This window comes from Erinaceus europaeus, chromosome 14, assembly GCF_950295315.1.
Source record: "Erinaceus europaeus chromosome 14, mEriEur2.1, whole genome shotgun sequence".
NCBI lineage: Eukaryota > Metazoa > Chordata > Mammalia > Eulipotyphla > Erinaceidae > Erinaceus > Erinaceus europaeus.
The window spans coordinates 18,406,920-18,432,603 of record NC_080175.1 but is presented as its reverse complement, the minus strand read 5'-3'; the positions used below and the strand labels follow the sequence as shown (position 1 = coordinate 18,432,603).

At 40.2% G+C, this 25,684-nt stretch overlaps 1 protein-coding gene and 1 long non-coding RNA gene across 13 annotated transcripts in view; both read left to right on the top strand.

Annotated features, from left to right (window-relative positions):
* The first annotated feature begins 10,943 nt into the window (after positions 1–10,943).
* Positions 10,944–25,684, top strand: part of ADD3 (adducin 3) — a 144,743-nt gene continuing 130,002 nt past the window's right edge. For 3 of the 12 annotated variants that reach the window (XM_060171358.1, XM_060171361.1, XM_060171353.1), the window contains exon 1: positions 12,909–13,205. The gene's annotated coding sequence lies outside the window, so the exon portion shown is untranslated. Of the gene's footprint in view, positions 11,176–12,123; positions 12,204–12,908; positions 13,206–13,336; positions 13,360–13,463; positions 13,546–25,684 lie in introns of those variants that run through there. The other 9 variants (XM_060171363.1, XM_060171359.1, XM_007530315.3 and 6 more) reach the window with 6 other exon arrangements.
* Positions 18,492–21,291, top strand: LOC132532757 (uncharacterized). Its single transcript, XR_009544674.1, has 2 exons — positions 18,492–19,570; positions 21,034–21,291. It is a non-coding gene; the product is annotated as an uncharacterized LOC132532757 (long non-coding RNA).

The window sequence follows — 25,684 nt, the reverse complement described above, 5'->3', positions numbered from 1 at the left end:
GCTCATTTTCTTGTGTATAGATGACTTTAATGACTGCCTAACTGACTTCCCTACCTCTAATGATGTCTCTCTAGAGTCTATTATCCACAGAACAGCCAGAGTGAAATTTCAAATATGCTTAAAACCTTCCCTGAGTCAGACTCTTACCTAGACCTCCAACAACCACACCCAGCTCTCTAGACAACCAATCTGTAACCTCCTGTCCTTTATCCACCATGCTCAACCACCATGCCCTCTCAGCTTCTCAGATACACCTGCTTGTTCTTCCTTGTGACCTTCAAACTTGCTGTTTCCTCCAACTGACAACTTCAGATCATTTGGGCATAATGTCATCTCCTCAAAGCAGACTTCTTCCTCCATCTTAAGGAGCACCCCCACCCCACTGTAGTTACTATCAATGGTTTGTTTTAGTTTCTTCATACCCCTTAGCATCTGCAACTACCTCACTTTTTTACTGGTTTATAAGTTAACATCTTGTTTTCCAGTGTAATAAAAACTTAACAAATGCAAGGTTTTTCGTCCTTTTAATTGAATGCTCTATCCCTGACACCTAGAACAGTGATTGTAGATGATAGTAGGAGTTTAGTAAATATTGTTGTCTCAATTAATGAAAATAAGTGATACTTAAGTCCTTATTTATTAAGGTGGGACTACCTAAACAGGCTATCAGTAAATGAGAACTGAATATTCAGGGTCATGGGTTTGGCTCTATCTAAATCCTAACTTTACCCTACACAAATTCTTCATTCCAGGCAAACAAGTTTATTGGTGTTTTATCAACATGCCTCATACATTCCTCTCTCTGTTGAGTGAAGAGGCCTGCGTCATGAACTCACCATGAACATGGCCCTAAGCAAAATGTTAGGGGAGCTGCCACAGAAAGCTCAGATATATGTTTTTGCTCCTGCCACTTCCTTCTCAAAGGTGCTTCTCCATCATTTCGCCATAGCAATCATCTGATTTCATTTTCTTCCTACTTAGAGATGTCATTTCTGTTTTCTCTAACAAAAACTGACCTCTTCTTTAAGATTCCTTTGAATTCTTGGTAGATTGACTGTGAAATACTTACCAAACATGCTTTGGGCAAGGTTTTAACCTCTCTGAACCTTAATTTATGCATTTGAAAAACAGAAGTAATCTTACCTGTAGCGGGGAAGCTTCATGAGCAGTGGAGCTCTGTGCAGGTGTTTCTCTTCTTCTTTCCTTCTCGATCTTCCCTTCCTCTCTCAATTTCTCAATGTCCTAATAAAATAAATAAACATTTAAAATTATTAATAATACTTATTTATGAAGATTGAAAGCATAATTAAACATAATATATGTAAATGTCAAGCACAGAGCTTAACACATAAACTACTAAATAGTGGCTATGATAATTATCACTTCCTCTTATTGTTAATAAAAATATAATATTTATGTCTGAATAATTACTAGAGTAGAAGGTAGTATTACTGAGGGGTTAGTTGGTTGGTGGCTCTTACAACTGAATGCATGTTACCATGTAAAAGGACTGGGGTTCAACACCCAGTTCCCACTTGTAGGGGGAAAGCTTCACAAATAGTGAAGCAGTTCTGCAGGTGTCTTTCTTTCTTTTTTCCTCTCTCCTCTTCCAATTTCTCTCTGTCCTTTTAAATAAGAGAAGGAAGGAAATATGGAAGGGAGGAAAGAAGAAAGGAAGGAAAGACGGCATTCATCATGTAGGCAATGAGCCCCAGTAATAACCCTGACAGTTATAGAAAAAAAAGAAAAAAGAAAGAAAAAGAAAGAGTAGTCTATTGATTTAAATGTGGATGTGTATTAAACATTTATTATTTGTTAATATATTGGATATCTCATATGTAGTGATTTTACAGTTTATCCAATATAGTTGTTTCATAAATTTGTATTTTATTTCCCAACTAGATGTTTGAGGCATAAGCTTTGTCTTAAGTATTTTTTAACAAAATATTCCTTCATAGATCATAACAAGTGCTAAAGAACTATTTGTTAAAATTATATGATGATTATAGCTCTAGAAATTAGTGATATACATTATGTCAGAATGTAAACTATTCAGGAAAAATCATATTAATTTGCTTTAAATTAAAAAATTTAAGTCTAGACATGCCAATTGCTTAAGTAGGTGCTAGCAAAAAATGTTCTGCTTTCCATTCATTCAATAAAAACTTCTGAATGCCTAATATATATATATATGTATGTATATATGCTACACTCTGCAATGTCTTCTAAAGTAGGCACCTAAAGACATTCATTTGCTTGCATTTCTAGCTCTATTTGTTTGTTTGTAGTTGCTTATTCCTTTTGAGAGATTGACTTATAAATTGGAATCTTAGGGAGTCGGGCGGTAGCGCAGCTGGTTAAGCGCATGTGGCACAAAGCGCACAGACCAGTTTAAGGATCCCGGTTCGAGGCCCCGGCTCCTCAAGTATACTTGGAAGGAAGATGGACAAAAATACACCTGGAAATTCATTTCTGAACCAGAAGAGTGAGAACACGCATATTCAAGTCCCATTATATGTCAAGCATGAAAGTAGAAATTCTCTATATGGTATTTCATTTAATCCTCGCAAAGACAAGTTCAAGGAAGTGTTATTTTACAGATGAGGAAACTAGTTCACAGAGAGGCTATGAATCTTGCATAAATTAAATGACAGAAATAACGGAGTCAGAATCTCCTTAACATGATGTCAAAGGCCCTGTTGCATTGCATTGAGGTTCTACAAACATTGCATCATTTCTATAGAACAATGGTGTTCAAATTCTGGTGTTCCAATTCTGGTACATGAGACTCACTGGGATGTTTACAAACCATGATTCAGGGAGTCCAGCAGTAGCACGGCGGGTTAAGTGCAGGTGGTGCAGAGCGCAAGGACCAGTGTAATGATCTTGATTCGAGTCCTGGCTCCCCACCTGCAGGGGGTCACTTCAAAAGCAGTGAAGCAGGTCTGCAGGTGTTTCTCTTTATCTTCCCCCTCCCCCCTTTATCTTCCCCTCCTCTATGCATTATCTCTGTCCTATCCAACGACGATGACAACAATAATAACTACAACAGTAAAATAACAAGGGCAACAAAAAGGAATAAATAAATAAATATTAAAAAACAACAACCCTGATTCAGAGCCCTAACCTGAGACATTCTAATTCAGTAATAGGGGCCTGAAGTCAGAATTTTAAATATTCTTTTTAAAAAAATTTTTATTTATAAAATAGAAATACTGACAAGACCATAGTATAAAGAGGGGTACAATTCCACACAATCCCCACCACCAGAACTCCATATCCCATCCCTTCCCTTGAAAGCTTCCCTATTCTTTGTCTCTCTGGGAATATGGACCCAGGATCATTATGGGGTGCAGAAGGTGGAAGGTCTGGCTTCTGTAATTGCTTCCCTGCTGACCATGAGCATTGACAGGTCGATCCATACTCCCAGCCTGCCTCTCTCTTTCCCTAGTGGGGCAGGGCTCTGGAGAGGCAGGACTCCAGGACACATTAGTGGGGTCATCTGCCCAGGGAAGTCAGATTGGCATCACGGTATCATCTGGAACCTGATGACTGCAAAAGAGTTAAGATATAAAGCAGAACGAATTGTTGACCAGTCATGTACCTAAAGGCAAAAATATTGCAGATGAAATTTGGGTCTCCATTTTGGAAAAAGCTAGTAGGTTTATTTTAGGTATATTCCAAGGGGCCCATGACTAAATATTCTTTCTAAAAAATTTATTTTATTTTAATGAGGTATACAAAGGAAAAAGACAGAATGACCAGAGCACTGTTTAGCTCCGGGTTATGGTGGGGCTGGGGATTGAATCTGAGAGCTCAGAGCCCCAGGCATGAAAGTCTTATGCTATCTCCCCATCCCTCCTGAAGTCAGAATTTTAAGAAACATTCACAGTGATTGTTACAGGAAGTTGCTGATCACATTCTTGGTGTAGTGTCATAAAGATTAAAGATTAAAATATCCTGTTTTAGGCTGGGGATATGGACTGATCTGCTCTTACCCCTGTCCAACAGGGAAGTAATTACAAAGGTCAGACCTCCCATACTCTGCATCCAATATCATCAGGACCCAGAGAGAGAGAAGAAGAAAAAGGACGACATTCAGAAGTAGTAACCGGTGTAGGTGTAGCTTCGGAAGGAAGAGAAGGCAGGACTATAGGAAAAAAATGGTCAAATATAAGTACATACAGATAGATGGTTATAGAAATAATAGTCAAACCATGTCTATGATCTTGAGGGAACTAATGCAGTTTCCAATGGTGCGGATGGGGACACAAAACTCTGGTGGTGGGAAAGCTGTGGAATTATATTCCTTTTACCTGATATTTGTATACCAATATTAAATCACTAATAAAATATTACTAATTTTCATATGGTTACTCTTTCCCTACTGGGACACTTCTACAAATAAATGATAGTAATGAAAAGGAGAATATACAATATTTAATAAATCATCTTTATAGCTGAAAAAAACACCCTGTTTTAAGATCATTTAATTCAGGCACATAAGTTAATTATTCATTAACAGTGGATTTTGTATGAGTTTTTTAAAAAAATTTTATTTTATTAGCAATTTAATAATGTTTGACAAGATTGTGGGATAAGAGGGGTATAATTCCATTGTATGAACTTTGAACCTCTAGGGTGGGGCTCACTTTCCTGCATGCTTCTCTCAATTCATACCAAATGGTACTGCATCCATTGATCCCAAACTGATCAATGCAACGAGTACCACTTCAGCATGCTTCACTTCAGACTGTGTCCAGAGACGTCAGGCATGGAATGTCAACCCTCATTACTTAGGTGAGATCTTTGCTTTCGTAGTATTCTCTAATTCCATTCCAGAAGGTTCACTTTCTAACAAAGTCCCAAGACCTAGAAAGAGACCAGGTCCCATAAGATAGAGCATATGTTCACATGTATCTATAAATTAGGGCAAAATATATACTTGAAAGCAAAAGTACACAATAGTCTACAGTGGGTCAGTATGAAGTTCATAATGAAATAGTGTCTACTTAGACTTAGATACCCTCCTCACCTACTTCCTATTACAGTTCTCTCACTCAGTCCAAAGCTAACCTCATCAAAGCAAAGACTGCAAAAGCTGAATAAGGGCAAGAGACTGGCATACTTTACCGATGACTCTTTAGTCACTATCAGGCCACCCCACCAGCTGGGCCCCTAGTCAGGGAGTTCTGCGATTCCCAAACAGACATGATGGGCCTAGACCTTGAATAAACCCTTCTCTCCATTGTTACCGGCCGTCTCTATCAGGAACAACACAATAGACCCCTTTGTGGGCCCCCATAGGACCTTGCCCTCAATTTGGATCAACAATGGTAGAGAAAGTTCCATCCTCCAAAAGGAGGATGGACAACATACTCTATGCTACACCTGAGGAAGATGGCTCCTGATATGGGGGCAGCTTGGAACATTCCTACTTATGACCACAGAATGTGAGCTCAGATGTACAGGGATGCAGAGGTCACATAGGCTTCTAAGCTGAATATGGGCCCCAGACCAAATCAAATCAATGGGGTTTACAGTCAACAATATTTATACCCCTTTCCCATATTTGGGAGCTACTCTCTTCCCTGATCCAGCTTTCTGTTCCTTCTGCCAGCCATGACATCATCTCCCCAGACAATAATTAGGATCCACCTGCATATCAGATTTCAGGCTCAGGCAAAAAAAAAACAAAAAAAAAAACACTAATATAGCCACAGGCTCTTTGGAATATAACTAAAATATGTCTACTAGCTATCTACAAAACAGAGACACCCCCAACTCTTCACCTGCACCATTCCAGCCTTTAGGTCCATGATTGGTCAACAATTTGGCTTTGTATGTTAACTCTCTTTTCAGCCACCAGGTTCCAAATGCTAGCATGATGCCAACCAGACTTCCCTGGACAAACAACCCCGACAATGTGTCCTGGAGCACTGTTTCCCCAGAGCCCTTCCCCAACAGGGAAAGAGAGAGAGAGACAGGCTAGGAGTATGGATCGACCTGTCAACACCCATGTTCAGTGGGGAAGCAATTACAGAAGCCAGACCTTCCACCTTCTGCATCCCACAATGACCTTGGGTCCATACTCCCAGAGGGTTAAAGAATAGTAAAGCTATGGGGGAGGGGATGGGATACAGAGTTCTGGTGGTGGGAATTTTTTGAAATTGTACCCCTCTTATCCTATGGTTTAATCAATGTTTCCTTTTTATAAATAAAAAAATTTAAAAAGAGGGGTACAATTCCATTGTATGAACTTTGATATCATGTTTACGAGTAGGCTTCTCATTCAGAATATCTTATTTTTGGCAGTTTTTTTTATTAGTTAATTGCTTATGGACAGTCATTTATTGAGCCATGATAATGTTAAAAAAAAAACCTCATCAGATGAAAAATGAGTAAATTATGTTAAATAACTTGGAGGAAGAAAAGGAGGCTACAGAGGAACATACTAAAGAACTTTGTGAGGTCTGACTACTCACAGGTTCATTTAAGGACCTGTCAGGTAATTCTTTTAAAATAAAACATATAGGTCACACAGTGTTAATAAAACTATGTTGATGAGTTCTTGATTCTTGTCCTGGTTAAGTCTCCTGGGGGAATGAAGACCTCATTAGCATGCACCCCATGTCAGCCCTGCCTGTTCTGTTCCCCAAGTACTTCCCAGATGGGGTTTGGCATAAAAGGGTGATCAAAATGGACATAGCAAGGCCAAGTTTCAAATGAATGGCTCATCTAACCACACTGATTAAATACATGGCATTACATACTATGAAAAGACTGCTTTACTTCACTGAGTTTACTTTTTTTTCTGAAAGCTTTTAAAAGGTAAATTAGGGGCAAGGGATGAAGGAGGACTTTCCATATAAATCCTTAGCTTTTCATGCTGTAGATGCATATTTCCCAGCATAGGAGCAAGACTTCAGAGCCGTGAAATAGTTAAATTGGAAGCAGCAGGATGTGTGTGTGTGTGTGGGGGGGGGACTTACAAGGAGAGAGATAAACCTGTTTGCTTTCTGAAACAATAAGTAGTAAAACAGGTTGTTTAGGGTAAAGTCCCTTGAACTAGATAATTGATTTTAAATACATCTGTCTATAATAATACCTTATATTTACGCTGAGCTTTCACAAGTTCAAAGCATTTTTACATTTGTCCTTACATTTGATCCCTACAATAAGCATATGAAGAGTAGGTACAGCAGGTACATACTCTACCGTCACGCCCACTTAAAAGATGTCTAAACTGAAAACAAGTATGTTTGTAGTCCCGTAGCCAATTGGTGTCACAACTAGAACTAGAGCACTGGAATTTTGAAACTTATGCCTGGTTTTCTTGGCAGAAAGTGTTTCAGTTACTACCCAGAGTTCATGTGGAGATTTGTGGCTCCAATTTAATTGGAGAATACAAATCAGGCATGCCTAAAGAGCTCTACAGAAAGGAGATTGTTTCTCTTCGATCATGACTGTGTTAGAAAAGGGAGGTGTAGAATGGAGTCAGTTGTTTTAGATAATGCAAATTACAAACAAACAAAAACGCTTTGTAATCAGTCTCTGGATATTTTGGAGGCTATTCATTCATTAATTCTTGTATTCATTTTTTAAAGTATCTATTAAGTGCCTTTCTATAAGAGACTATTCAGCACTTTCAAAGAGATACAAAGAAATGCATTTAATTGGGAGGGGTTTGTACAGATAATTGCCATTTTATTCATTGTCTGTTACCACCTGGTAGATGAAATGAAAAGCCTTCCTTGCAAAAGAGCAAGATAAACAAAAACAGATGAAGAAACTGGGCAACTAATTTCATTCAATTATCTCCCTGTAGGAGCTTTAAAACACACACACACACACACACACACACACACACACACACACACACACACACACACACACCCCTAGGTAATAAATTGTTCTGACAAGTACAAAAACACATCAAATTTGCTATGTCATTTAACACAACGCAGACTAACTGTAGTGTTCCCTAGAAACTAGGGAGAGTGAGTCTTAGGTTAGTGGTAGGTTCCTTATCAGGACTACCAGAGCAGGATTTCAGAGAAAATGTCAGTATCTAACCCAAAGAAACTGACTTTCAATTGGTATTTGTGAAAGCCAGAATTAAGTATATACAATACTTTGCCCTGCCTGGGCCCCAGATAGGGGTTTCCTCTTTCTAGGCATACTTGAGGATGTTGACTAAAGGGGAAAAGAGATACCAACTGATTCAAGGAGACAACTGACAGAGTTGAATGCCTAGTCAACTGAGTAGAAGATAAGCAAGAATTTGCCAATGTGCTTTCTTGTTTTTTGATTTGTTTTGTTTTTGGTCATAGCTGGAGCTTCACCTCTCTGGGTCGACTAAGATAAAGAGAAGGATAGACACCACAGCACTGAAGTTTCCTCCAGTATGGTGGCCACTGGGCTAGAAATTGGACGATGTACATAGCAAGTGTACTATCCAGGTGAAAACTGTTATGTGTTTATTTAAAACATTTTCCTGGATGACATTTTACTTTTTCATTTTTTACTTTCTAGCATAAACACCACCAAAGCTGAAGGTAACTTTATTGCTAATGTTGATATTTACAAATTCAGGGAGCTACCTCAACCTGATAGAATACCAGCTTATATGTCTGAGGCCCTCAAGACCACACCAGATGCAGAACTGAACAGTGCTGTCTCCCAGCACACTCGTCCTCACTCATAGTACATAAATGTCTAAAAGGTTTGTGTACATTATAAGTACTGTTTTATATAGTTCTTTGGTTTACACGACATGTACACAAATAGTTTTTATTCATTAAAACTACCATTTTGTATTGTGACAGGCCCTGCTCAGCCCCTCTGTAGATATAGGATGCCGTGTGCATGCTCTTTTTTTTGTGTATGTACATGCTCTTATGTGCCATTTGCTTTTTTGTCTTGTGTATGTGAAAAGGGTACAGACTCAGTATTTTTATTTATTTATTTTTTACCAGAGCACTGGTGGTATGGGGGACTGAACCTGGGACTCTGAAGCCTCAGGCATGAGTTTCTTTCCATAACCATTATGCTATCTACCCCTACTCCAGACTCAGTATTAACTTCAGCTCTATACCCATTTAAATTGTAAGGATTTCCCATTATTTCACATGTAAAATTACAGTAAGCTTTAAAATCTGTTCAAACTCTACTATCTGATGACTATCCAGCTTTGAATATATATTTGAAATATATTTCTGCTATTATTAATCATACATCATGCACTACAATCAGTCAGTGTATTTAGCAATATAGTAATATCTTGCTGCAGAAAATCTGGGCAGAGTTGAGTACAAAATCAAAAGTTAGGGGTCTGAGAGATAGCTGACTTAATACAATGCACATTTTACCATATTCAAGGACCTGGGCTCAATCCTCTGGTAGTACCTGGGAGCACTACATACAAGGGAAGCTTCATGAGTGGAGGAGTGGTGCTGTGGTATATCTCTTTCTCTCTGTGTATATCTTTCCCTCTCTCTCATTCCCTTTCTCTCTGGAAAAAAAAAAAAGCTTGCCAGGAGTGATGGTATAAAGCCCCTGCAAAGCTCTTTGAGGTGGTGGTGGGGAAAATGAGGGGCCAGGCAGTAGTGCACCTGGTTAAGTGCACACATTATAGTACACAGGGACCTAGGTTCAAGCCCATGGTCCATACCTGCAGGGGGAAAGCTTCACAAGTGGAGTAAAGCTGTAGGTGTCTCTCTGTCTCTCTTGCTTTTTTATCTCCCCCTCCCCTCTCAATTTCTCTCTATCCAATAATAAATAATTAAAAATGTTTAAAAAAAACTTAAGTCAGCTAAAATTAAATGTATTTACCTTATAAAAATGATTATCCATTCAACTTGCAAAATAAGTTGCAAATGGTGGTAAAATCAAACTTAAGTTATACATTTAAAAATAAATACTTAATCCAAAATTTTAGGAAAAATTATAGCAGATACATAAAACAATAAAAATAGTAATGTACAAATATCATAAACCAAAAAATTTTGGAATACTAATAGAAAGTTTCAATCCAATATTGTCATTTCATAAAATTAGAAATGTAGGGCCAAATAAGGCTATTTATTTATTTATTTATTTATTTATTAAAGATGACAGATAGTTTAAAAAGTCTGCAAAGTCAATCAACTAAAGAATATTTTCTGCAGCTTTCTATTTATTTTTAGAAACTATACCTCTTTTAGACAAATGTTCTGTACTTATGTCAAGGAATAATATAGAAAATAAAATTTAAAGTTATGATATAAATTTTCAAGTGGATATGCCATATTTTGGTAGTGTAAATAGATTCTTGGGCATTTAACCTAAGTCAACCACTTGTGAGTTTTTTAGTTCTGCTGATCCTTGAGTTGCCTCTGAATTGGCATAGTTATTATTTTCTAGAATTATTTTAGATAGGATATTTTTTGTTTTATCACATGAATGGACAAATTGATTCCTGTTAACCACATATTTTCTAGTACTGAGATTCACAGGAATTCCAGGTATAAGTGTTACTGGAACTTGATTCCTTTGCTCCCTGTCACATGACTTCTATTTAACTATTCTTGTCACACTTTTTAAAACAAATTCCTATATAAACTTTCATATATTTTAGTGCAGAAGATTAAATATCAGTACAACACACTAATAGATTTCAGGGCACATTGCTTTATACTTGCCACGGACTCCAATGGTTAAAGTTAGCAAGGCTTTTTAAAAGTAATGCAGCTAGCATTTCATTGACACACACTAATCAGGTCCCGCGATCACCCAGTTAATTTTAACCTTGACCTCCCACAGCTTTTCCCAGTCCTCTAAAACCTCCCTGTTCTCACTCTTTATGCATCAACTGAAGCAATAGCAGAGAGCTAAAAACAAAACCCATTCCTTTAAGAAAGATTCCGCCTCCTCTCTGTTAAGAAGCAAACGCCTAATGGTAATTGTGGAGTCTCTACTAAGTCACTTTACTACTCAGCATTGGGGGAAGCTTTTGCTGCTGCTGCTGCCGCCACTGCTGATCTGAAGCTGCAGTGGGTTTCTGTGCAGCACTGCAGAATCCACACCTACAGAACACACACACACACACACACACACACACACACACACACACACACACACACACACCACACGTCTCGCTCCCCTGGACATAAGAAAGCCTTGGATCCTCAGCGGGTAAGTAGATTTTTAAAAATCCCTTTTGTCCAGAAACTGTGAGAAAGGGAATGATCTTGAGAAAAGATTGCTGTTCAGACATGCTTAAAATGGACTGTTTTAATTTGCCTTTCTGGGGAGGGGAACTATAAATTTGTGACAGTCAAACACTTATTTGACTGTCGTCTGATATGAACCCTTATACTTTTATTTTTCAATTCATAAAACACTAGCCTTTATGCATGCATTTTTTTGGCTTTTTAAATCCAAGAAAACATTCAGCCACTCCCAATATCTCAAACACTGCAGATATTTTTAAATACCAAATAAAATGACAGGCTCTGCATTTTCTAAATATTTCCAGCCTAAAGCCAGAATGTCTCCCCCACCATGCTTGCGGGGGGTATTTAAAAACCATAAAACATGCATGCTTCGATTTTGAGCAGATGGGAGATGGTGGTTGACCAAAATTTTTATATAGCCTTAGTCCGGTGGAGAGAGAAAACGAAGATACATGAATCACAGTTGGTGCCAACATTCATTTTCCACACTTCATATGTGGGAAGAGGAAACTACATTTTTTTTTTAATTAGCACATTTTTAGAGGAGAGGGAGGGGATGAAGATGAGGGGGATGGCGTGAAGTATTTGAGGGGGAAGAAAGCGAAGGGCCTGCAGAGGCGGAAGGAAATGGTCTTGTTCGCCAGCGCCTTGGAAACGAGGGGGAGATTAGGGTGGGGAGTGAAGTTTGTTGTGTGTTAGGGTGGGGTGGGCCCCAGGGACCCTGAAGAGCCAGAATGGCGCTCGGAGGACTGTGCTTGCAGAGTGGATTCGTGCCTGGGGCGGGCATGTGTGCAGGAGGGATGTGCCAGTCGTGGGTGGCGGAGAGGTGTGCGCCGCTGGCAGGTCTATTTCGAGGAGAGGTTGGGCGACCGGGGGGTGGGCGCTCGGTGTCACCTGTGGATGGAGCCACACGTTTCTGCAATTGAGAACTGCAAAGTTTACCCCGCCCCGGATGCAATGGGAGGGATGGCTCTGCACCACCGAGAGGTCAGCTCGCTTAAGGTCACAAGACCAGGGACTGTGCCTCCGGCGGGGGGGAGGAGTAGGGGCGCCCCCTCCGGGTTTCGGAGGAGCTGGACTGAGTCCCGGTCCTTCCCTGGGTGGAGGTGAATAGTGGGGTGACGTGCCCCCACAGGACTGCCTCTGTTATGGGTGGGGAGGAGATGGAGACCCAGCCAGCCGCCCGTGGGGGCAGCAGAGGCTGACTTCAAAAGGGAGGGTGGTAGGTGGCTTCGCTCAGGTCAGAGCGGGAGACATGTCGGGGCTGCCCCTTCCTTCCCCAGCAGTCAGGTTTCCATCAGGGTTGTCTCCCCCCTAGCGGGGACGCCGCGAGTCTAGGTTGCCTGGTTTGAAGAGGACGCCGATGGGATGGATGCCAGGCCGGGAGGCCCCCGGAGCGCGCTGCACAGACTGGCTGGCAGGGCAGGGGCGGGGCCAAAACTCATTGGGGGCGCGAGGGCGGAGCTACATGGAGGGAGGGGCCTGTGTATCGAGGGGCGGGGCCTTGAGGAGGCGGGGCCAGAGCGTCCTGTGATTGGGGGGCGGGACTGGGACACTCGGGGGCCCGTAAAGCGGGGCTAGGGGGTTCTCTGGGGCTGCAAGGGGTTGGCCAGTAGGGGGCGGGGCCAGGGGCGCTTAGAGTCCTGGGGCGGGGCCTTAGGGGCGGGGCCTGGGGACCTCTTAAGCCGGCGCTGGGCCAGTCCCGCCAGAGCGCGAGCCGCCCACCCCTAACGGTCGCCTGGGCGAGGGGCGGGAGGGGAAGGAAGGCGGGTTTAAAAGCGGAGAGCGCGAGCCAACGTCCTGGGAGACCCAGGTGTCGCGGCTTCCTGCCCCATAGTGCCCGGCCCAGGTCCCTCCCTCCTCCCGCCCCCTTCCCTCCAGCTCTCCCCTCTGGCGCTTAAGAGGCGGCGGCGGCGGGGCGGGCGGCCGCTGCAGCCCGGGCGGCGGCGGAGCGGCGGGGAGGGCGACACAAAGCCGGCGCGCGGCGAGGTAATCCCGAGGGGCTCGCAGGCTCCGTGGTCCGGCCCCTCCTCGCGGAGAGGACGGCGGGCCCCCGCGCGGGCTGCAGGAGGGGACTTTCCCCGGGGGGCTCGCGGGGCTGGGGGGTCCGGGCACTTGCCATTGGCTGCCCCTGCGGCCTCAGGTGAACCCTCCTCCCGGGGCGGCGGGCTCCTCGGGGAAGGGTCTCGGGACGTGGCGGAGTCCCCGGGCGCGCGGGCTGGCGGGGAGTTAGAGAAGGAAAAAAAAAAGAGAAAAACGCCAAGACCAGCGTTCGCCAGAGCTGGCGTGACCCGGGGGACCTGGTTCCCTGGCGCGGCGCTCCTGGAAGGTGGGAGGTTCCCGCGCTTGCAAAAGGTGGAGGGCGCGTGCGGTTGGTGTTTTTTTGGTTTTGTTTGGTTTGGTTTTCCCTTTCTTGGTTTAAAGAACTATTAGGACAAGTTGAAAAGTTCTCAGCCACCTTTTCTTCTGCAGTCCGCGCTCCCGCCACACCCCCAACACGCGCGCGCGCGCACAGCCACACACACCACACACACCCCTGCAAACAAGACACGTTCGGTTGCTCTTCCACCCCCAGGTTGGCGACACACACAACACACACACACCACAACATACCACACACACACACACCCCTGCAAACAAGACACGTTCGCTTGCTCTTCCACCCCCAGGGTGGCAACACACACACACACACACACACACACACACACACACCACACCACAACATACCACACACACACACACACACACACACACCACACCACAACATACCACACACACACACACACACACACACATCCCTGCAAACGAGACACTTTCGGTGGGGGGTGTGGTGGGGGGCCGCTCATATAGCTAGCTGAGCTCAGCCGGACCCCAGAGACAGGTAGAGTGAGCTGGGCCTCCATTTCAATGACGAGAATGGCCTGAGGTGAACTTTTTGTTGTTGTCGTAGTCCTTGCTGTTGTAGCAGAGATTTAACTGCAAAGTAGGTAGGTGCCCGTTTAAAATGCGGAACTTACCAGGAAAACCACTAATTTCTTTGGCACATGTGCTGCTGCAAATTGCCTTGCTAGAATGGTGTAGAGAAGAAAGAGGCTTTGGGGTGGGGCGGTGTATAAACTTGCAAGTTTGGGGAAGGAACTGGTTGCAGATGCTGAAGGCTTGGAACAGCTACAGGTACCGGTGATCATGTTGTGTGGAGCAGCGTGAAATGGTTGCTTTTCCTGCAGTGGCGTGTGTCTTTATTAGAAAAATTAGAACCACAGCGTTATTTGCCATTTTAAAAGATAAATTGCTTGGCTTTTAAAAAAGTTTTGAGTAATTACAGTATGGGACCAACTCGTCTATAGTCTTAAATTACTGTTTGGAGCATTTGTAGAAAGTTTTCATATCTAAGTTTCGATTGCATTGGCATTGTAGAGTAGTTGATTTTTCTATTGTTTATATTGAGGAGATTAATAACTTTGCAGAAAGGGCTACCAGGAGAGGAAAAAAACCTTCAGCTGCCTTTGCTACATTTGACTCTTCATTTTTCCAAAGAGTTGGGTCTGCTCTAGAAATTGATCTCAAGTGTTAACATGCTGGTCAAGTTGCTTTTAAAGGAAAAAAAAAAATCTATTTTGAAAATTGAAAGTAATTGAGACTTTCAATATGTCTCGGCTTTTTATATGTATGATATTAGGAAATGCTTGCTGGTAAACATTTATGGTATATGATCTTATGACAGCTGGAAAATATTTACTTTGTATGAGTAAAGAGTGTATTATCAAGATCTCAGTTTTACATACTGAAAATTAATGAGACAGTTCTATACTTAGCTATTTTAACCCCTTTTATCAGTACATGAAGAACATGAATTCTGTTTAGTGATGTTTAAAGTATGGATTTGGGCTGTGTAAGTCTTGAGACAAGATAACATCATCAACCACCTTCTACATGAAATCTTAAAGCCCACATCCAGGGTGGAGTCCAATTTTTGAGGTTACAAGGCTTCCTGAAGTAGATTTATCAGGCCTGAGTTTTTTTGTTACACCTTGAGCCTACAGGTTGTTAGTTGTTTTATTTCTCTTATCTCAAAATAGTTGATTAGCTTAAATACATGGCAACATTGGAAGCATTTCTTTTGAAGGAAGAAATCAAATACAGCCATAGAACCTTACCTTTGAACAAAGTGGATTTGTAGAATGTTGGGTAAGGATATCAGAATTTTATTGAATAGCTTAATCAAGTCATTGTGTGTAAAATGCTTAGGATAGAGTCTGTGTGTGTGTGTGTGTTGTCAGTAGTTTATAAATGACTTTTTATTTTTATTACATTTATTTCCTTTTGTTGCCCTTCTTGTTTTATTGTTGTAGTTGTTGTTGTTATTAATGTCGTCGTTGGATAGGACAGAGAGAAATGGAGAAAGAAGGGGAAGACAGAGAGGGGGAGAGAAAGACACCTGTAGACCTGTTTCACCGCCTGTGAATCAACTCCCCTGCAGGTGGGGAGCCAGGGGCTGGAACCAGTTTCATTAGCCACGTGCGCTTAACCCACAGCCCTAACCCACTAACTCCCTATAAATGACTTTTTAAAAGGGAGTTGCAGGGGCCAGGCGGTGGCTCGTCTGGTTAAGTGCACACACTACAGTGTGCAAGGACCCGGGGTTCAAGCCCCTGATCCCCACCTGCAAGGGGAAAGCTTCACAAGGGGTGAAGCAAGGCTGCAGGTGTCTCTCTGTCTCTCTCTATCTCTATCTTCCCTTCCCCTGAATTTCTCTGTCTCTATCCAATAGTAAATAAAGTTAAAAAAAAAAAGTAGTTGCGTCCAGTTAAAGAAGACTCAGCAACTATTTATAGTAGCCAGTATTTAATTTGCTCTAGTTTTATACCATGCTTAGTTTTTTTTTTTTTTTTTATGATTTCTTATAACCCAGCAACTAAACAGAGACTTAGGTTAAATATTTTGCCCAAGGTATCCAACTGCTAGGTGGTACAGGCTGATAATAAACTCAGAGTCACTTTTAGAGTCCATTCACTACTGGCCCTGCTACTTATGATAAATAAAACTGACAGTTGTGCAGGTGTTTCTGTCTAGCGAAGTATTCTGTACTAAAACAACCAACAGGTTGTATTTAAGTATGAAGGGTGATTATTAGTCTGTGCTAAATAGAACAAAAAGAAGAAGATTGTCTTTGATTCATACAAAATATGTTTAGCTCCACTGTGAGAATTTGGCTAGGTATGTTTTCTTTTTCTTTTCTTTAATTAAGTTATTGAAGTTGCTGACTGTTTAGGGCTTCAGCTTTCCCAATGGGCAGGAGCATTTCATGGGGCAGTTCGTATTCTTCACTACGTCAGCAGATTAGATCATCTTCTGATTACCAACATCATATCAATTTAAGCTTATTCTAAATTTCACTTGACTTGCCTCCTAAAATTTAATTTTGTCTGAAAAGATGTAACATGTGGTTTGCATTGAATACTTTGTCAATCACATTCCTTAAGGAAGTGTCTACAGCTGCTTCATCAGTGAAGTTAAAGGCCAAGGAAATTAATTATAATCTACAATGGGAGTTGTTATTATTGTAGAGAGCTGGTCTTTTGTTGATAATTTAGTAAAATGTAGTGTTAGGAAAAATTTCTCTTTAAAGAGCATTATTGAATTAAAAAAAGCTATAACTGCTTAAAAGACACAAGCAACTATTGTTTATTAATTTTTTTACTATAATGCAATGTTGTTGAAAAAATCTTTTGGAAATATATGAAGTTTAAATACAAAAAGTTTAACTGTCTACTTAAGAATGCTAGCAGTTCATGTACCTATATTGATCTTTATATCTATCATTATATCTTTCTGTATTTTATTTAACTGGGGGTGGGGAGTTGAGAGAAAGAGCCAGAACACCACCCTGGTATAGGCAATGCCTGAGATATGGAACTCAGGACCTCATATACATGGTGTCCTACCTATGTCACCTCCTGGGGCTGAACTAACCTTCCTTTTAAGCACAAATATCATACTTGAAATCGAGCATAGGATGTCATGCCATTAAGATTCAGAATGATGCCTTAGTCCTTTATTTTGTGGTTTTTATATTAATAGCCTATCATTTGATCTTGGAGTTCATGCCAGAGTATTTATAGATGAGATTATCATGAGGTCTTTTGGAATTTGTCAGTGACTAAATTTTCTTGGAGAAAAGCCAACATAATGTCAGATTTACTGTGATGGCGTACTATATTAAAAATTCCTCTTAAGTCATACAGGTTACAGGTCTTTCATAGATAGTGAACTCTGAAAGAAAGTATGTTATCCCTTATTCTGTATAGTTTACAGAATAATTAGACTATTATTAATTTATGTTTTTCCACCAGGGGTATTGTATTACAGTTCCACTGCTCCTGGAAACTATTTATCTTCCTTTTTTCTGATAGAGAGAAATAGAGAAGGAGAGAAAGACACCTGCAGCACTGCTCCACCACTCATGAAGCTCCCTCTTGCAGGTGGACTGGCAAACTTGAATCTGGGTCCTTACCCATGGTGACATGTACATTCTACCACCCAGCCCCAATTATTTTTTATTCTAACAGTTGTTAGTTAAGGCTATACATTTGTAACCATACTGTTCAAGGGACACTCTTCCATTTAGGTAAAGTTAAGGGTTCATCCAATAAATATTTGAGTAACAGTATGCATAGTACAACATAGAAACCTAACTCCATGTAATTTTCATGACATTATTGTTCTTTTTACTTTCAACTTATAAGATTTTGCATTCTTCTACCCCCTACCAAGTGTTCAAGGGACACTTGTCGTATGCTTTACATTGGTTTGTTCTAGCCCTCCCCCGCCAAGAGAATTGGATCAGTCCTATTAATTTAGCGGGCCTGCTTGGCCCCGCCCCAAGGAACCCCGGGAGAGGGTTCCTGAGTTCGAGAGTGACAGAGTTCCTGAGTTCGAGAGTGCGAGAGTTTCAGAGGGTTCCCCAGTAGGAGAGTTCCAGAGTTGGAGAGTTCCTGAGTTCAGAGTAAGAGGGAGTGCTTGTGCCGCTGCAAAGAGACAGCAGAGTTCTGTTTGGTGATTAGTTTGTCTTAGTTTGTGAATCTTTGTTCCTGAATAAAGAAATACAGCTTCCCTGCCCAGCCGTTGTCTCCGCGTCTCTGTTCACCACCGCGAAGCTAGCCGGCCGGCAAGAGCCTTCCGGAATTTTAACAACAGACACTCTTCCATTTAGGTAAAGTTAAGGATTCATCCAATAAATATTTGAGTAACAGTATGCATAGTACAACATAGAAACCTAACTCCATGTAATTTGCATGACATTATTGTTCTTTTTACTTTCAACTTATAAGATTTTGCATTCTTCTACCCCCTACCAAGTAATGCTCACCTCTTGTATAATAGAAGAACAGCGAGGCGAGCATTTAGGAGTCATGAGGACTCAGCTCCTGTGGCCATTGTTGGTTGTCTGCTAGGGGAGCTGTAATTCCAACAATGTAGACATCAACCTGGTTGTAGTACTACGGCTTTCACTATCTTGGAAACTTGGTGTATTCTTTTACTGTCACTTTTGGCAATGCTTCATTGAATTTCTACAATGGTTCAGCTCATCTTTTGCCAAGGACAGTATCTTCTTTTTACCTTTCCATACAGAATTTTCATTCTTTGAGATTTCATTCTGTTGGAGTGACTGTGTCCCATAGCAGAAAGATGGCTTACTCAGTATGTTCAAGGAAGGTAATTGAACTTACTTGGTATGTCTAAGAAGTGTTTTGGGACTATGGTCCTCTAGAGGCTCTTTAGGAACATTCTACTTTGAATCCTTCAGAGATTAATCACTATCAGCTGTGTTGTCACTTCTAACCTTACCTGTCTTGGGACATCTAAAGATTTCTGTAAAAAAAAAAATTCTGTAAGATTAGCCTTCTATTACCTAAGGAAGCTGTTGGGAAAGGGTGCTGGCCAGATTGCAGGTGACGTTATGAATGGCCTTAAAAGCATAGGATGAATGACACAAATAGTAGAGAGGGAGATGAGATTAATCATTCCTTATACCTACACCCGTTAATTTTTTTAAATTAAAAACAGTCTTGCTTTCACCTTGTCTTTCTCATATATTTTTATTGCTAGGGTTGAGTTCTTTCATTTCTAAAGAAAGATACAAAAATTAAAAAATAAATTTATCTATTGGATAGAGATAGCCAGAAATAGAGAAGGAAGGGGGAGTTAGGTAGAAAAACAGAGAGACACCTGCAGCACTGCTTCACCACTCACAGAGCTTTCTCCCAACAGGTGGGTACTGGGAGCTTGAACTCAGGTCCTTCATAGTAATATGTGAGCGCTATGAGATTTGCTATTTCCTGGCCCCAAGAAAGGTAAAAAATTTAAGATGATTTGAAAGTTTAACTTAGTTTGAGGTTTCATTAATAGGATTTTCCTTTGTTTTTTTTTTTTTCTGGGCCTTTTAAATAATAGTAATAATAAAAAAGATATCTGAAGTGGAAATGTGAGACACTGTACTCATTGCCCAATAGATGGCAACTGTTGTGTGTCAAAGCAAAATGCATCTATATTACTTTAAACACTTTTTTGCAGAGCTATCAATACAGTAATTTTGTATTAAGCAATTCGATTCTTTTTAGTGGTTATCAAAAGTTATTCTTAAAAATAGCTCCATTGGTAGAGTGAGGGACCTGTGCGCCTGAGGCTACTCATGGTGCTACTAGAACCTGAGGGGTTCTCTAGTCTTCCCCCTCCCACTCTCCTTCTTACAAAAGAAATTAAATCAGTCTTTTTAAAGTATTTTCAAATAAAGTGTCTGGTCTTCCATTGGTCTTAGTGAAAATCTTGATAATGACAAATTCATAGTTCTCTAAACCTTCGCTATCAAATACCCTAACAAAATATTCATTAGATAGACCAGCATTTGGCCACTGGCCACTGGAAAGCTGTTAACCTCTCTAATAATATAATAGGGAAGAGTAACAACAGTTTATTGGCTTGATATAGAAAAGACTGAGAAGCTTTTTACTTGATAATCACTCAAGCTAGTTGAATTTTGTATTGTGTTTGATGTCTTAAAAATCTGAACTTCATAAGTCAGAAATAGAAGGATGAATATGGGATGATCTCACTCTTAGATAGAAGTTGAAAAACAAGATCAGAAGAGAAAACACAAGTAGAACCTGAACTGGAATTGGCATATTGCACCAAAGTAAAAGACTCTGGGGTGGGTGGAGGGTAGAATACAGGTCCAAAAAGGATGACAGAGGACCTAGTGGGGGTTGTATTGTTATATGGTAAACTGGGAAATGTTATGCATGCATAGACTATTGTACTTATGTCGAATGTAAAACATTAATTCCCCAATAAAGAATTTTTTTTTAAAAATCTGAATTTCAGGCGGGGGTAGATAGCATAATGGTTATTGCAAAGAGACTTTCATGCCTGAGGCTCCAAAGTCCCAGGAAAGAAAGAAAAAGAAACTAGTTAATGAAAAATCTGTATTTCCCTAAATTTCCTACGTATTTGACTAGACTATCAGCTTCTGATGAATGTAGTCTAGAGGAATGTGACTATCAGTTAAATGCTTTGAAGAGAGAATCTCTGCTTTGTATCACACCTGCATGTGACAGGACATACTTAAGAGTTTAATTTAGGTACAAAGGGAAGAGTGCCATCTGAATGACCAGAATCGTGTTGAGCAGCTCCAACTTTTTCTTATAGAATGCTTAGTGGACACTTTTGAAACCAGGCACAACTTCATTGAAGGATTTGACAGGGTCTTAGTACCAAGAGGAATTGTTGCTTGTTTAATTTTAATTATGCTTCCCCACAGGAGACCAAAACACATGATGAAGAACTAATTCAGCACTTGTTGGAATGCATGGGAAAGGAGAAACTTTAAGAAGTTGTTGAGACTTTATATTAAGAAATAGTCTAGGAATGGTGAAATAAGTATTAAAAGTGGTAAACAAAATTGTTTTGATAAAGTATGTTTTGTTAAGAATCCTGGCTGTTCATGGCTTCTGCATACAATAATGTTTAAATTTTGTTTGTACTTAAAATTGTCAAGGAAATAAATTGTTTAACTGGAGGTAAGGGTGTCAACTGCACTTATAGACTGGTTTTGTTTTGTTTTTGTTAGTTTGCTTTTTTTTTTTTTTTTTTTTTTTTTTTTACTTTTGTCTGTCTCCATAGCAGTGATTTTTTACTTGAGTGAATAAACTGTTAAAATAGGATTTTGTTGTTTTGGTTTACTTAAGTGGTCAAGAAGTTTTGTCAAGTTTTTTTTTTTTTTTGACTAATAGAAACTCCTTGAATAGCCATGAGTACAACTGGAGGTAGTAAATCCAGTTATATCAATGAAGATTTTTGATATTTTTGATATCTGGATTAGACTTTCAGAGCCAGAGAAGAAAAAATTTTGACAAAATGAATTGATGGACAATTTGAAATTATCATAAGTAGATGATTTTTGTTGTTAGGTATTTACATGACATATAATGTATAGTGTCATATAAATTAATCAGTGATCATTTTTTAGCCCTTAAATCCTCCAAGAATCATACATTTTGCACAAAATATCTAGTTTAGGTAACTAATTTGTCCAGTATCACACAATCAACAAATGGCAGAGCCAAGATTTGAGCCCAAGGATATTTTAAATATTTGTTATACTGCTTATTTAAGTTTATTCTTGCTGGTGACTTTGCAAAAGACTTGCATCAAAATCAGAATCTATCTATATCTGCTGGAAAACATTGGTGTCTTTTTTTTTTTTTTGCTTGTTTGAGAGGGTGATTAAGTGTCTAAATAAAATTTTAAATTTCTCTAGAATTAGAAAGTATATATGAAATGGACAAAAGTTAAGGAATAATTCCTAGGATTACAACTCTGATCTTGATTTTTCACTCAAACATTAGAATAGTAGGTCAACAAGAGTACAGAAGATATTTGCTAGTATGTGATAATGCTAAAAGGCATGAATACATAGCAAATGCCATAATAGGTCAGCTGGTCAAGAAACAAGTCCTGTAGATGGAGTGTTCACAAAAAGATCTCAGGGAAGAACAAGGTTGGGCTTTGAAAGACAGGATAGGATTTCAGTGGATAAAGGATTTGGAGAGAATTTTGGCACAAAATTACTATCCATATACCACTTATTCTGTAACTCATTAGGTTATAGGTTTGCAGTCTTTCTGTAAAGTAAAGCACTTGAAAGCTACGGCATACTCATCAGTAACCAGGTCAGTGGCCCACTTCCCTAGGAGGTGTTTTAGGATAACGCAGCAATGTTGGAGGGAGAGTAGTGGTGGTAGTTAAGATTAGGTAGGTTTGAATGTTGCTCCCTTGGAATCTACCTGACTGCAGCTGGTCTTGGATTTATCCTTGTACTATTTTCTTTTTCTTTTATTTTTTATTTTGAGTGACAGAAACGAGACCACTGCTTTGCCAACTATGCTTTTCTGTTTTGGTTTTTCTTAGTAGGTGGCTCTAGGGATTGAACGCAGGGTCTCAAACATGCAAGACATGCGCCTTACTACTGAGCTTGCACCCTGTCTACTTCCGTTGAAGCTGTTAATGTTTAGGAAAGTTGTTAGCACAGAAGTGGCTTTACAGCTCTTTCTTGGTCCAACACCACCTTTTAGGAAAAGGTATACATTCTTTAAATATCTGAGCTTGTCTATTTTATTTGTTGAATGCTAGAGTATAGTTCTTTTGATAGTTCCACTGTAACTTTTAAATCTTATTATGTGAGTAGATAGTTCTTTATAGTATGAGATAACAATTTAACTTTTTTTATTTAATATTTTTTGTCAGAACACACTGATCAGCTCTGGCTGATGGTGGTAGGGGTGATTGAACCTAGGACTTTGGAGCCTCAGGCATTGAGTGTCTTTGCATAACCATTATGCTATCTACCCTCTGTCCTGAACTGCATCTTCTTTTTTTTTTTTTTTTTTTTTTTTTGCCTCCAGGGTTATTGCTGGGGCTGTGTGCCTGCACTACGAATCCACTGCTCCTGAAGGCCATTTTTCCCATTTTTGTTGTCCTTGTTGTAGTTACTATTGTTATTGTTGTCATAGCTGTTGTTGTTGGATAGGACAGAGAAATCGCGAGAGGGAGGGAAGACAGAGGAAGAGAGAAAGATGGACAGGACACCTGCAGACCTGCTTTACCACCTGTGAAGTGACCCCCTGCAGATGGGGAGCTGAGGAATTGAACCCAATTTCTTAACTTTTTTTTACATGCTCTACTGTTCCCTTTATTTTGACATTTTTTTATTAGTGATTTAATAGTGACTAACAAGATTGTAAGATAACAAGGGTTCCACACAGTTTGTACCACCAGAGTTTCATGTCCCATCCCCTCCATGGGAAGTTTCCCTATTCTTTATCCCTCTTCGGGAGCATGGACCAGAATTCTTTATGGGGTGCAGAAGGTGGAAGGTCTGGCTTCTGTAATTGCTTCTCCACTGGACATGGATGTTGGCAGGTGGACCCATAACCCCAGCCTGTTTATCTTTCCCATAGTGGAGAAGTGAGGTCTTGGGACACATTGGTGAGGTTGTCTGCCAGTGGAAGTCAAGATGGTGTCATGGTAGCATCTGAAACTTGGTGGCTGAAAGTGATAAGATATAAAGCTCAATAAACAGGAACCCAAAGGTAGAAATAGAGCAAAGGGTATTCCTGTGGAAAGAAGCTAGGAAATCTATTTTAGGTATATTCCATGGGGCCTATGATTTCAGTAATTTTTGTCTAAGCCTGACAGCTAACATGCAAGTGGACTAAAATATTATTGGCTGGGAAGATGGTGTTGAATTGAGAATAGGACTAGAAATCTGGATTAGGGCAGAGAGTAGATCCCAAATATGAGGAAAGTGTATAAATACCATTAACCGTTAATCTGCTTAAGATTTTTATAAATAATATTGTTTTGAGACTTTGTAGTACTTGTTTCAAACTGAATTATCTTAGACTTGGTAATGTTTATCACTTAGTATTTGAAAAATACTTCAAGTAGCTATTAACTAATTTATTTTTTTACCAGAGTACTACTCAGCTCTGGTTTATGGTGGTGCTGTGGGTTGAACCTGGAACTTTGAAGGCTCAGGCATTAAAGTCTTCTTGTATAACCATTATGATAACTCCCCCACCTGACTATTGGGTATCTTCAGTAGGTTAAGACTCTCTCTCTCTCTCTCTCTCTCTCTCTCTCTCTTGGGTTGGGTCAGATCACCTGACAATTCAATTCAGTTTGAGGATGCTGTGTTTGTACCTCCAGTGAGAGTCAATTCAGCAGTTAGTTGTTTTAAGTTGGAAGGTGGCCAAGAAACTGTGATTGTACTCTGTGAAAATCCTGGGAATCGATCTGATAGATGGTCAAGTCCTTGGCTTTATGCATTTGTGGCAATTTAGAGGAGACTAACATCGCTCCAAGAACTTGTCAACTTCCAGATATTATTTTAGTTCTCTAGAAGGACTATTGGGAATGGACAGATGCTATTCTCACTCATTTGTTTTTTGAAAAGTAACTTTTCTTACAGCAAACTGTGGAATTATTGGGGCTTTTTTATTTTCTAGAAATGTTTCATTCCGCTAATGAACTGAATTTGTTATGTTTAATTTATTACTTATAAATCTCTCTGTGACCTTTGCTTAGCTCTTTATTGGGGAGAGTTGGAGGTGGGGAAATTGCTTTGTGTTTCCTTTTTATTTGTTCACTTAGCCATTCAACAAATATGTATTGGACATTATGTGCCAGGGCATGTTCAAAGTGTTGGACATTCCAGTTACTGACAAGCCTCATTGCTCTGGTGGAGTTTATAGTCTTAGAGGTAAATGGAAACAAATTGTATTTCATGCTGATTCAAATGTTATGGAGAAACCTATAGCAAGGAAGGGGTAATGACAAATTTCAGTTGAGTCCTCATTATAGAAGGTAGCATGTGAGAAGATTTTGAGGGTAAAGAAGTGTGTGTGTGTGTGTGTGTGTGTGTGTGTGTGTGTGTGTGTGTGTGTGTGTGTGTGTTATTGAGGGGAAGGTCATGTCACAGAACAGAACAAGTTCAAAAGTCCTGAGACCCAAGTATGAAAGAAACAAAATGACGGAATAACTTTGAGAAACAACTGAAGGACTTCAGAGACAAGATAGGATCTAGCATGTATAAAGATGGTGATGACAGAAGCCAGACCTTCAACCTTCTGTATCCCACAATGATCTTGGGTCCATACTCCCAGAGGGCTAAAGAATAGGAAAGCTATCAGTGGAGGGGGTGGTATACGGAGGTCTGGTGGTGGGAATTGTGTGAAGCTGTACCCCTCTTATACTATGGTTTTGTCAATGTTTCCTTTTTATCAATAAAATTTTTTTTTAAAAGATGGTGATGAAGGTGATGGTGATCTTTCCTGCAGGGTTATTCTGGGACTCAGTGCCTGTACAATACCACCACCTTTTCCAGGGGCTTTTTCCCTTTTTCTTTTGTC